At 37.0% G+C, this 13,353-nt stretch overlaps 1 long non-coding RNA gene across 3 annotated transcripts in view; it reads left to right on the forward strand.

Moving 5' to 3' along the window:
- LOC131512718 (uncharacterized) overlaps positions 1-13,353 on the forward strand; it is a 61,090-nt gene that overhangs the window by 15,178 nt on the left and 32,559 nt on the right. For 2 of the 3 annotated variants that reach the window (XR_009262266.1, XR_009262265.1), the window contains exon 1: positions 11,120-11,776. The exons of the other annotated variant lie outside the window; for it this stretch is intronic. This is a non-coding gene — a long non-coding RNA (uncharacterized LOC131512718). Of the gene's footprint in view, positions 1-11,119; positions 11,777-13,353 lie in introns of those variants that run through there. 3 annotated transcript variants of the gene reach the window in all.

A 13,353-nucleotide genomic window follows, 5' to 3' on the forward strand; every position in this document is an offset into this window, starting at 1 on the left:
TTTTGTTTTTTCTTATTTAGAATTGCATTGCTTGGGGTGCCTGCGTGGCCTAGTCGGTTAAATGGTTAAACGTCCCATTCTTGGTTTCTGCTGAGATCAAGATCTCACAACTTATGAGTTGGAGCCCTGCAATGAGGCTCTGTATTGACGACGTGCAGCCTGCTTGGTATTCTCTGTCTCCCTTTCTCTCTCTGTTCCTCCCCCGCTCTCGCTCTCTGTCTCTCAAAAATAAATAAACATTAAAAAAAATAAAATTGCTTTGCTTGGAGCAAAGAATAAACACAAAATGAGATTTTGAAGTTTTGCTTTCTAGCTCCATCTACACTGTGCAGAGATCTGAACACTTCCTCTGAACTTAGCCAAACAGCCCCTTGTGGACGTATCAGCTCATCCTGACATTTAGCCTTCACCATTTTTAAGGTTTCAGCCCATGACTTTTTTATCTGTAGCTGATCCATCAAGCAGCACCTTGTGCAGTCTCTTTAGTTTCCTATACATTTTTCTCTTTTCTTTCCTCCTGGGTAATGTCTTTGATAATGTGGGCAGAATATTTTAGAGTTATCCAGCACTCCTGAGCCATTTTCCATTTAAGAATTTTCTCAATGCAAGCATACCTATCCTTCTAAATTAAAACAGATTTTAAAAAAATGTTTATTTATGGGGCACCTGGGTGGCTCAGTCAGTTAAGCATCCAACTCTTGACTTAGGCTCAAGTTATGATCTCACGATTTGTGGATTTGAGCACCACATTGGGCTCTGCTCTGATGGCGTGCAAGGCTTGCTTGGGATCCTCTCTCTCTCCCTCTTTCTCCGCTCATGTGCTCTGTTTCTCTCTCTCTCAAAATAAAGGAAAACAAACTTTAAAAAAATTTTTTAATGTTTATTTATTTATTTTGAGAGAGAGGGAGAGAGCATGAGCAGGGGAGGGGCAGAGAGAGAGAAAGACAGATAGAGAATCCTAAGCAGGCTGTGCCCTGCCAACACAGTGCCCGACTCAGGGCTTGATCTCACAAACTGTGAGATCATGACCCGAACCAAAATCAAGAGTGAGATGCTTAACTGACTGAGCCACCTAGGCGCCTCTAAAACAGATGTTTTAAAAATAAAGTTTTGAACCCATGCTAACTGCAGGCAACAAAATGTACTATATATATAGTGGATCAGTTTTTTCTCGAAGTGTGGTCCCTGGATCACCTGAATCAGAATCACAAGACAGCAAGGGAATACTTATGACAATGTAGATTACCAATTACTGAATCAGAATTGGAAGGAGGTGGATGAGAGGTTTGGGAATCAGCATTTAAAAAATTTTTTTTTAACGTTTATTTATTTTTGAGACAGGGAGAGACAGCATGAGCGGGGGAGGGTCAGAGAGAGAGGGAGACACAGAATCTGAAACAGGCTCCAGGCTCTGAGCTGTGAGCACAGAGCCTGACGTGGGGCTCGAACTCACGGACCGTGAGATCATGACCTGAGCCGAAGTCGGATGCTTAACCGACTGAGCCACGCAGGCGCCCTGGGAATCAGCATTTAAAAAAGTTTCTCAAGTATATTCTTTAAAGTTTGAGAACTTTATCTGTCAAGGATATGCAGAAGCATAAATCCCTGCTAGTAAGGAGACAGTAGTATATTTAAGATGATAAAGCCTAAAAATAATACGTGGCAAATGAATGGCATAGAAAATAAAGTACACTTGACTCAGCAAGTCCAGCTATTGGGGGTGCGGTGAGGGGGATTCTGGTTTCACAGAACAGGTGTGTATTTGTCATAAGAGATACTTAAGAACTGTTTATTAATGACACAGCCATGCTGGAAGATGAAGAAACCATACATTTTTTTAAAAAATTCTTTTTTTTTTTAAACCTATTTATTTAGAGAGAGAGTGGACGCACACAAGTGGGGAGGGGTGGGGAGAGAAGGAGAGAGAATCCCAAGCAGGATGTGCTGACAGCCCCGATGTGGGGCTCGATCCCACGAACCGTGAGATCATGACCTGAGCCAATACCAAGAGTTGGACGCTTAACCTACTGAGCCACCCAGGCACCCCTTTCCACTACTTCTTTTCTTTCTTTCTTTTTTTTTTTTTAATTAGGCAGTTTCTTTCTTTCTTTCTTTCTTTCTTTCTTTCTTTCTTTCTTTCTTTCTTTCTTTCTTTCTTTCTAATTAATATCCAAGTTAGTTAGCTTATAGTGCAACAATGATTTCAGGAGTTGATTTCTTAACATCCTTTACCCATTAAGCCCATCCCCCCTCCATCAATCCTCTGTTCTCTATATTTAAGAGTCTCTTATGTTTTGTCCCTCTCCCTGTTTTTATATCATTTTTGCTTCCCTTCCCTTATGTTCATCTATTTTGAATCTTAAATTCTTCATATGAGTGAAGTCATAAGATATTTGTCCTTCTCTGACTAATTTTGCTTAGCATAATGGCCTCTAGGTCCATCCCTCTTTACTATTTCTTAAGAGAATTTGGACTTCCTAAGAATAACGGGAAGGCATTTTAAGAACTACAGTAAATTTAGTTGAATGTAAGTAAAAGAAGTGTGCATTTACCAACGTAGCAGGAAGGATGGAGGATTTGCTTGAGAGTCTGATGAAAAGGTAGACTGTGATCATATTGTGAGCAATTTTGAATATTAGAGTGAAGGATGTAGATAGTGGAGAACTGCTGAAAATTTTGGGATAAGATAAAAGGAATGTATTAGGAAAATTAACCTATAGTTGCTACTGGGAATGATAAGAGGGATGAAATGCCAGAGCCAGGGAAAAATGGGAGGAGGAGCTAGCTTCATGTTCCATAATGAGAAAATTCGGACCCAAATTGATAAAAGAATAGATGTGTGACCCAATTTAAAGAATGGATCAATAAAACATGGAAACTAGTTTAATTTTAGTCTAGTTTAGTAGTTTCCTTCTTTTAGTTGACTTAACATTTTAGCTGCAATTTTTAAAAAGCAAGGAATTTACTCTTTTTCATACCATTGTAGGGCCCAACATTTCTTTCTTTTCAAAATTAACTTATTAGTCAAATATAAATCTTACATTTAGACCATTAAAGCACTATATTAAAATGCCAGGTAATTCAACAAACCATTAAAAAGAAGCATCTACTTCTTGTTAGTCACTGTGCCAAGTTCTAGTTCATTAGAAATGCATAAGATATGAGTTTTTGGTTGTTTTTTTTTTTTTTTAATTAAGGTTCTCCAAAGAAACAACCAATAGGATGTATACATATTAAAGAGTTTTTGTTTGTTTGTTGGTTGGTTGGTTTTAAATAAGGCATTGGCTCATGTTATTATTTTGGAGGCTAAAATGTCCCAAATCTGTAGGATGAATCGGTAAACTAGAGACCCAGGAGAGTCAATGGTGTATTTGTAGTCTAATGGTCAGCAGGTTCAAAACTCAGGAGAGCTGATGTTAGTTACAGTTAGAGTCTGAAGGCAGGAGAAAAGCCAGTGTCCCAGTTTGAAAGCAGTCAGGCAGGAGGAATTTTTTCTTACTTGAGGAAGGGTCAGCTATTTTGTTCTACTCAGGACTTCAAGTGAATAGATGAAGCCCACCCACATAATGGAAGGCAATCTGCTTTACTCAGTTTGCTGATTTAAATGTTAATCCCATTCAGAAACACCCTCACAGAAACTCAGAATAATGTTTGACCAAATATTTGCTCATCACTTGGCCCGGTCAAGTTGACACATAAAATTAGCCATCACAGTTGCTGTTCTCAAGGAACTTACAATTTACTAGGGAAGACAGACAAGTAAAATAATAATACATAATTTTAATGTTTCAATATGGGTTATTTTTAAAGTGCTATGAAAACACAAAGGGGAGAATGATAAGTTCTGTCTGTGGAGAGAGGGGATGTCAATGAACTTACAGGAAAAATAGCTTTTGTTTAGAAAAACACCTGGGTGAGTTGTTTTGTTTATGGGTATCAGGCTCTCTGAGTACAGTGAGAATAACCCAGGAGATCTCTAAGGCATTCTGAGTGGGAAATAATGTGCATTTGAGGGTTAGATACAGCCAGGAGATTAAGAGCTAGAATCTAAGAAGAAATCAAAACAACTAAAAAATATATTGGACAATTCTTGAATGGAGAAGACACTCAGATGAAAATTTCTAAGATTCAGGATTAATAAGGACTCTTAAAAAGAGGAATATATTATTTTTTATTTTTGAATTTGAAAGTAGTATGAAATGAAAAAATTTAAACACCTGCAAAAAAAGAATAGCACAATCCATATCCATCAAGATTTAACAGTTATCAAGATTATGCCACACTTGCTTAATCTCTTTTCTCTCTTTGCTGACTATTTGGAAAGAAATCTCAGAAATCCTACTATTTCACTTCTGCATACTTCACGATGCATCTCTAAAAAAGAAAGTGAACTTAAAAAAAAATAAAATTTAATCCACTTTTACACCAAACAAAATTCATAATCACATCTTGATATCATTTTGATATTGTCAAATACCTTTAGTCCATATTAAAATGTTTCTGATTGTCTCAAAAATTTCTTCATACATTGTGGTTGCCTGAGTCATAATTCATAATGTGTGTAAAGTTCACACATTACATTTGAATGTTTTAACTCACAAGTCTTTTAATCTAGAGAAGACCTCCTTCCTTTTTTCATTTGTTCTAATATTCATTTCTAAGTTATTTTTTGCATTGTTCTGCAATATAATTCTCTACCTTGTGCTATATACTTTTAGTAAATTCAGCTTCCCATTCAGCTTGAGTCATAGGTTCTTATGAGAGCAAAAAGAAATGGGGAAATGTTTTCCAAGAGAGTGGTGGATTGTGGAAAAAAGAATGCAAGTGCGGAAGTTGACATTGATGGCATAGATCAAGAAGATAAAGGAAACAGAGATGGAAAAGAGAAAGTTAATGTAGAGAAACAGGCCTCTCCCATCTCCCTCATACCTGCTGAAGGAAGTGAACCAAATTTGAGAAAAATGGAGACGTTAAGTGTAGACTTTAAGGTAATTGTAGAAAGACCAGTATTATATTAAGAAAATGATGGAAATCTGAATAGTGAAATGTATTTAATCCTCAAAATAGATTTTTGTTATGTTGGCATTGTAGACTCTTTAGCTTAAATATAGAACTGACAGTTTTTTCTTGAGGGAAGGATAGATTAAGACATTTACTGTAGAATTATGTAGAATTCAGTGGTAAACGGTTTAGTAAAGTTTTACAGTTTGTTGCTTTTATAGTCTTAGACTATAAAATAAAACAGTTGAACTGAAAATGTCTTGCTTTTACCCAATTTCATCTCCCCATTGCTTTCCACACTCTTTTGCTTTTTGTTGGCCAGCACACTGCTTCATTTTACGCCAAGCATTTGGAAGTGTCAAATAAAAGTACTGTTACAGTCAGGCAACAGCTGACTTTGTTTTTACTCAAGTGTGAGATAGCACCTACAGATGTCAACTTGGATTCTTTTTTAATGAAATAATTTTTATGAATTCCAGATACACTAAAACATTGCCAGAATTACCTTTGAAAATGTAGTGTACAGTTATCAATTTAGATTCCAGCAACAACTTAAATATATCAAATTCTCATTCCCATAGAGACCTGGTGAGCTCAATACAATAGTATTAGCAATTTTACCTTTTTAAAAAAAATTCACTCTTGATACCCTTTTCATTTTATACATTTCTCTACAGATTGTCATTTTATACATTTCTCCATGTTAATGCCATCTAAGGCAGACTGTAAGCCAAAGGCACATTTGTGTTGCCAAGGCACAGTAGGCTAGACAGCACTTCATTATGGTGACAATGAAGGAAGATTGGATTTATTTCTTACTATTTAAAAAAGTGTCTGAATTTGGGAAATTTCAACAGGAAGCAAACATGATTGAGAATTGAGGTATACATAGCTTACGTATTTCCAGTTTTAGCACCATATAGTAAAAGATTCAGAGTGGACAGTTTGGAGTCAAGAAAATTCACATGTTTTTCAGGAGTGAAGGGTTTTACAGTCTTTAGGTTAAAATCTGAGTTTAAAAAGTCTGTGAGATACAAAGTTTAAGGGTTCAGAGGGAAACTTAAGAGAATACAATGTAAGTTAACAGCCTTAGGAAAGATCAAGGATGGGAAGAAGTATAAAAAGAACAGATAACGAGTTGCATATTAATATGGAGTCTCAGTTAAAAGAAAATTAGGGCAAACTGGTAAAAATTTCCAAAGGGCAACATTTAGGAGCCACAAGCCAGGTTGGTAACTCAGGTAGTCATTAGTGGTATAACTTATAATTAAAACTAAAGGGGTTAGACTTGAGTCAAAGCCTGTGTTGATAGGTATGAAAGGTTTGAAGGAGGGAGCTTAGATTCTGGCTAGAGTCAAGAATCAAGATGGTCCCAAAGTTTAAGTCTAATTCTTTATTTTATTTTATTTTATTTTATTTTATTTTATTTTATTTTTATAAATGTTTATTTATTTTCATGAGAGAGAGAGAGAACACGCGCCAGCGGGGGGTACGGGCAGAAAGAGGGAGACAAAATCCGAAGCAGGCTCCAGGCTCTGAGCTGTCAGTACAAAGCCTCACGTGGGGCCTCTAACCTACGGCCGTGAGATCATGACCTGAGCGGAAGTTGGATGCTTAACCAACTGAGCCACCCAGGCACCCCACGTCTAATTTTTTAAACCTATGCTAAGGTAATTGTATAACATGAAACCACACCTGGAATGTTTTTTATATATGTGAAACTTATATCTCAGAATGGCCTCACATACACTAGTAAAGATGAGCAGGTCTTTTGGTCTTCTAAAATAAAGTTGAACAGAAGAAGAAAGAAAATCTCAAAAGGTCATGAACCCAGGAGTATGATCTTTAGAAAAGAGATTTCATCTCAAACTTTACATAATAGTAATGCCCTATATGGGAAGATCTGCCAACTGGGACCTGCCTGGGGCAGAATAAGATAGTGGTATCTCATTCTATCACAGCTAAAAGACAAAATACTTTTTAAGGCTGCAAAATTTCATTCATGTTGCTTATCTTTCTGAATTCTGTCTTTATGCACTAAAAAGAGATAGCCTAAACAGGGCTCTTTTTGGACTACAATCCTTTTAGCAAAATAGCTCTCTACTAAGTCAGGAATCAGATTTACAAAAATATCAAAAGGAAGCTTTTCAGATGTACCTAGAGAATGATTAGTTGGTGAACTTGAACTAGCTATTTCCATTTAGTACGTTGAACCTCTTAGTTTACTTATCTATCCTTCAATACTCTAGCTTGCTCTGGAAATCAATAGAGAAAAATAATGGTGGTATCTCATGCATGTGATGTGTCAAAGACTGCATTTTGGAGGACTGTAGAGAGAATTAAAAATAGAATCATTGGTAGAGATGTGCTAAAGTCCGCCTTTACTGGTCCTGGATGAAAGAGGATACCATTTTATAGCCCCTGATTCCTTCAAAACAACCATAATCCCATAGTACTGTTCTCTAATAAAGATGTAGATTACAAGGAGGTGGATTCTATAGAGAAGAAATGAATAAAAGTTATCTCAAAATGAAGTAATGCTGAAACACACACACACGCACACACACGCACACACACACACACACACACACAGAAAAGCCTAAATAAAAATTTTTAGTATGGGTCTTGGAGGAGCTCTTAGAAATTATGTCCCTAGGGGCGCCTGGATGACTCAGTCAGTTAAGTGTCCGACTTCAGCTCAGGTCATGATCTCGTGGTTCATGAGTTCAAGCCCCGCATCGGGCTCTGTGCTGACAGCTCAGAACCTTGAGCCTGCTTCAGATTCTGTGTCTCCATCTCTCTTTGCTCCTCCCCAACTCGCGCTCTGTCTCTCTCTGTCTCTCAAAAATAAACATTTTTTAAAAATTAAAAAAAAGAAATTATATCCCTTAATAACCTTCTTTCAAAAATGACTAAGACCTAGAGAAGTAAACTAACCTGTCCAAAGGCTGGTTAGTGACAGAGCCAGTACTAATACAGATTCCCAGTTCGGTACAGTTTCTAAAATTGATGTTACTATTCTTTGCTCTGCTAAGGCATAATAATTATAAGCATCAAATATTTGTAAAATATCTTCTCTATAATAGGATATCTTTCTTTTTATTTATTAGTAATTTTATAACTTTTAATTTATTTAGCAAATTAGATTACTTTTCTTCCAGTGCACCATATATTTCACTAGCGGGTAGTCCCATGCACCCTCATGAACCATCCCATTTCACTCTCACCTGGTGTCTGAAGGATGGAGTGATTCAGGCATTTCTTTCTTTCTTTCTCTTTTCTTTCTTTCTTTCTTTCTTTCTTTCTTTCTTTCTTTCTTTCTTTCTTTCTTTCTTTCTTTCTTAAAATTTTGTTTAAATCCAAGTTAGTTAACATATAGTGTAATAATGGTTTCAGGAGTAGAATTTAGTGATTCATCACTTGCATATGACATCCAGTGCTCATCCCAACAAGTGCCCTCCTTAATTCCCATCACCCATTTATCCCATCCCCCACTCAGCACCGCACGAGCAACCCTCAGTTTGTTCTCTGTATTTAAGTCTCTTATGGTTTGCCTCCCTCCCTATTTTTATCTTATTTTTACTTCCTTTCCCCATGTTCATCTGTTTTGTTTATTAAATTCCACATGAGTGAAAATCATATGATATCTTTCTCTGACTGACTTATTTCGCTTAGCGTGATACGTTCGAGTTCCATTCACATTGTCACAAATGGCAAGATTTCATTCTTTTTGATTGCTGAGGAATATTCCATTGTATGTATATACCACATCTTCTTCATCCATTCGTCAGTTGGTGGACACTTGGCTCTTTCCATACTTTCGCTATTGTCAATAGTGCTGCTATAAACATTGGGGTGCATTTGCCCCTTCACATTAGCATTTTTTGTATCCTTGGTTAAATACTTAGTAGTGCAATTGCTGAATCATAGGGTAGTTCTATTTTTAATTTTTTGAGGCACCTCCATACTGTTTTCCAGAGTTGCTGCACCAGTTTCCATTCCCACCACCAGTGCAAAAGTGTTCCCCTTTCTCTGCATCCTTGCCAACACCTGTTGTTTCCTGAGTGGTTAATTTTAGCCATTCTGACAGGTGTCAGGATGTATCTCATTGTGGTTTTGATTTGCATTTCCCTGATAATGAGTGGTGTTGAGCATGTTTTCATGTGTCTGTTGGTCATCTGGATGTCTTCTTTCAAAAAGTTTCTGTTCATGTCTTTTACACACTCATTCAGGCATTTCTTAAGCTCATGACAACTACTAATATACTTTAAAAATATTTCAAACTAAAACGGTTTTAAGCTGCAAAATTTACTTTAATATTAAATTGGTTTTTCTTATGGATATTTCCAGCCTTTTATCTAGAACTATACTTCTAGAAATGACTCCCTAGAAAAATACTTTAAAAAACTTAAAATGTTCTCTTTGTTCTTTTTTCCCAAAGTGTTTTGGCTATTCTGGATCTTTTGCATTTTTATATAAGTTTTAAAATCAGCTTGCCACTTAAATGATATCTTAACAATATTGAGTCTTCTAATCTGTGAACATGGTATATCTGTCCATTTACTTAGGCCTTCTTTAATTTTTCTCAGCAATGTTTATAGTTTTTAGTGTATAAGTCATAAAGCTCTTTCATCAAATTTATTCATAAGCATTTCGTAATTTTGATGCTATTGTAAATGGTAAATTTTCAATTTCAATTTCTAATTGCTCATACTAATTTCTAGAAATATAATTGTTTTTGTATATTGATTTTGCTATCTTACTAAACTCAGTTTTAGTTCTTGTAGCTTATTTGCAATTTCTTTAGGATTTTTACATAAACGAGCACATCATTTATGAATAAACAGATTTGTGTTTTCCTTCCTAATCTGCTTGCTTTTATTTTTTTCTTCACCTTATTATGGTGTTAGAACCTCTGTACAATGTTGAATAGAAGTGGTGGAGTGGACATCCTTCCCTTCCTATTTTAGTAGGGATGTGTTTAGTCTTTCACCATTAATGTTAACACTAGCTATAGGACTTTCATATATGTCTCTTATCAGGACGAGGAAGTTTCCTTCTATTCCTGTTTTACTGAGGTAACATACAAACTGAAAAAGTAATTGTCAGCTTGGCATAATTTTGAGTAATTAAAATATTACATCTCAGTTATGTTTCTCAATTTTTATGTATGTCATCTTTTCAACAAAATCTTCTTCAATAATAATAATAATAGCTGAGTCAGTTAAAACTCTTTCTTTGGGCAGAAAAAAAACACATTGACTGAAGTAAAAAGGAGGGTTTGATTGTGTAACTGAAAGTCATTCACACTGACCTGTGATGCCATTCGGCCCATTTCTATCTCCCAACATCTCTGCTCTCCTATTTGTCACTATACTCAGACATCCTTTCTTTCTGTGGTGGCCAAAATGGCTCCAGCAGTTCCAGACCTTACATCTTTTCAACCTTAAGACCACCCGTGGAGAATGTCTGCCTCTGTCTTGGAAGTCTCAGCAAAAGTCTTGTTGCATTTTTGCCTTAGATTGGGTCACTTATCCATCCTTCAACGAATTAGCCTGGCCTGGGAAGTATGAAGAGTCAAACGGCTCAGGCCTGTGTCCAGTGTACCACCTGGAATTGGGGTTAGGCCTGAGCCAAAAAACACACACAGCCTGAGAGTGGCTGATTTCCTACCCTGAAGAGAAATAAGGATATGGTTACCAAAATTAGAGGAATAGATTATGACTGCCCAGAATCAATAACAGTTCACTGTGCTAATATTTGTTCAGCACACAATATGTATAAAACCCCTTAAATATCCTCATTTATTTCCCTCAAAACAACCCTATAGCATAGGGACTGTTGTTATTCCAGTTTTCCAAATGAGGAACTGAGGTTCAGAGATGTCACACAGATTCAAACTCAGGTGGTCTGACTTCAGTGGCCAAGCACTTAAACCAAGATGGCTCTAGATAGCATATTTAAATTATGGACAATAAGATAGGAAAGGTGGAGGCATAAGATACCTGCTAACTGAATCTGTCCCTTTTTGTTAGGAGTACAATAGCTTTCCTGGGAGCCTTTAAATAGTAAATGTCCACTTATATTTCATTAGCCAGAGGTGAATCATATGTCAGCCACTAGCTGGAAGACATTTAGGGAAATAGGTTTTTATAACTGGTTATTTTTCTACTCCAAAGAAAATTGAGGTCCTGCTTTTCAGAAGGAAGGAGGGAAAGACTATTGGATAGGCAATTAGCATACATAATATTAATACTAAAACCCACTTCTCTGTTTATCCAATATTATGCAATCAACCACCCCAAAATCTAGTGACTTAAAACAAAGATGACATTTAATTTGCTCACAAATTTGCATTTTGGCAGGGTTCAGCAGGGGCAGGTTCTCTCTGCCCTATTCTGCATTAGTTGGACTGGCTCAAGGCTGAAGGCTAGATATGAAGCCTTACTCATTGAATCACGTATCTGGAGAATTATGGCTATTACCTGGTACCTCCACTGGACAGTGACTGGAACACCTTCATGTGGTGGCTCTTCTGTGTAGCTGCCTGGCTTCCTCACGATATGGTGGCTGAGTTCTAATAACAAAGGGAAAGTTCTGTTGCCTCTTATGACTTCACCTGGAAGTCATATGGTTTCACTACTTACTGTTGGAGCCATAGGCCTATGTCAATTCAAAGGAAGGGGACTTGACATCTTATATTGTAAGAACATGCGAGATGGGATACATCTTGGTGCTATATATTGGTGCTACCTGTGGAAGATATAATCTGCCAGTAAGTGCTTACCTGCTACTAGGCTAATGTCTGAACATGAATATTTCATTTCTACAAACATCAGCCAAAGCATTCTTTTTCCTTCCTTCCTTCCTTCCTTCCTTCCTTCCTTCCTTCCTTCCTTCCTTTTTTCTTCTTTCCCTCCTTTCTATTTTTTCTAGCGTTTTTTAAAATCTTTTAACATTTTTACTTACTTTTTACTTATTTTTTTATTTTTGAGAGACAGAGAGAGATAGAGTGTGAGCAGGGGAAGAAGAGAAGAGAAGAGAGAGAGGGAGACAGAACGTGAAGCAGGCTTCAGGCTCTGAGCTCTCAGCACAGAGCCCGACGCGGGGCTCGAACCCATGAACCGTAATATCATAACCTGAGCCAAAGTCGGACACTTAACCGACTGAGCCATTCAGGTGCCCCTAGAGTACTCTTTTTAAAAACAAAAGCTGGACCATGTTGTTTATTCTCTTAAAATGCTTCAGTTCTTCCTATTACAACTTAAATACAATAAAATCTTTTTACCATGGTTTGTGAGCCTGCTTTCTGTCTCTAATTTCATCTTATTTTATTTTCCCCCTCACTGGCTGTGCTTCTGTTAAAGGACATGTCAGTTGTGCAAACATTTCAGCTTCTTTTATGCTTCTAGTCCTTTGTACATGCTGTTTGCTCCACCAGGGGCTCTCTTTCTCCAGTGCATTGAATGGACCCCGGATCATTCTTTACCTTCTTAGAAGGCCTCTAAATAGGTGATCAGCTAAGATGTTATATATCAACATTTATTTTTACTCATTTATTATTTACTTCACCCTCTGAAATGAAGCTTCACAGCTGTAGAAACCTCATCAGTTTGGTCATTGCTGTATATCTATGTATACTACTGTGCATGATATTTCATTGTAATCTGATGAGCTAGGTACTATTGTCATTGCCATATTACTGATAGTAACTGAAGCGCAAGGCCTTGTTGGGGAATAAGAATGTCCTGTCCCTTCAAGGTCCTTCTGGTTGGACTAAGAATCAAATTGACATGAGACACATTGTCCGGAGAAAATCGAATTTAATAGTGTGTATACGGGAAATCCACACAGACATGGAAATTGCAAAGAAGGCAGCAAGGTGTCTTGAACTAAGGAGAAGGGGCCAAGGGTCTGGGACTTCAAAGGGAGGGAATGCAATGCTCAAGAAGAATGAAAAAGAGTTAATGTTTGGTAAACAAATGTTTGCTGGGCCACTTAGAAGCAATGGGACAGAGAGGACATTGATCAAACAGACCTTGCTAGGTTCCTCCCTGTCTGTTATATTTACTTCATATCATAATGTAGTTATCTATGGTGACAGCTCTTTCTGGAGCAGGTCCTCTATCTAATTTCTTTTTAGGCAGTTGTAGGGGAGGTAAAAAGCTTTTACTAAACCTGCTGGATCTTGATTACTTTTAACTCAAAATAACCTTTATGCCAAAGTGGCATATTTGGGGGGGACCTGTCCCAAACTTCATCAACCAGTAGGTAGTAAGTAAATGACAAAACTAGGCCTGAAACCCAGGCACTTGGACTGCAGAAGCAATGCTCTGATTCACCATGTTCTAA

The sequence above is a fragment of the Neofelis nebulosa genome, chromosome 5 (genome assembly GCF_028018385.1).
Source record: "Neofelis nebulosa isolate mNeoNeb1 chromosome 5, mNeoNeb1.pri, whole genome shotgun sequence".
NCBI classification, from domain to species: domain Eukaryota; kingdom Metazoa; phylum Chordata; class Mammalia; order Carnivora; family Felidae; genus Neofelis; species Neofelis nebulosa.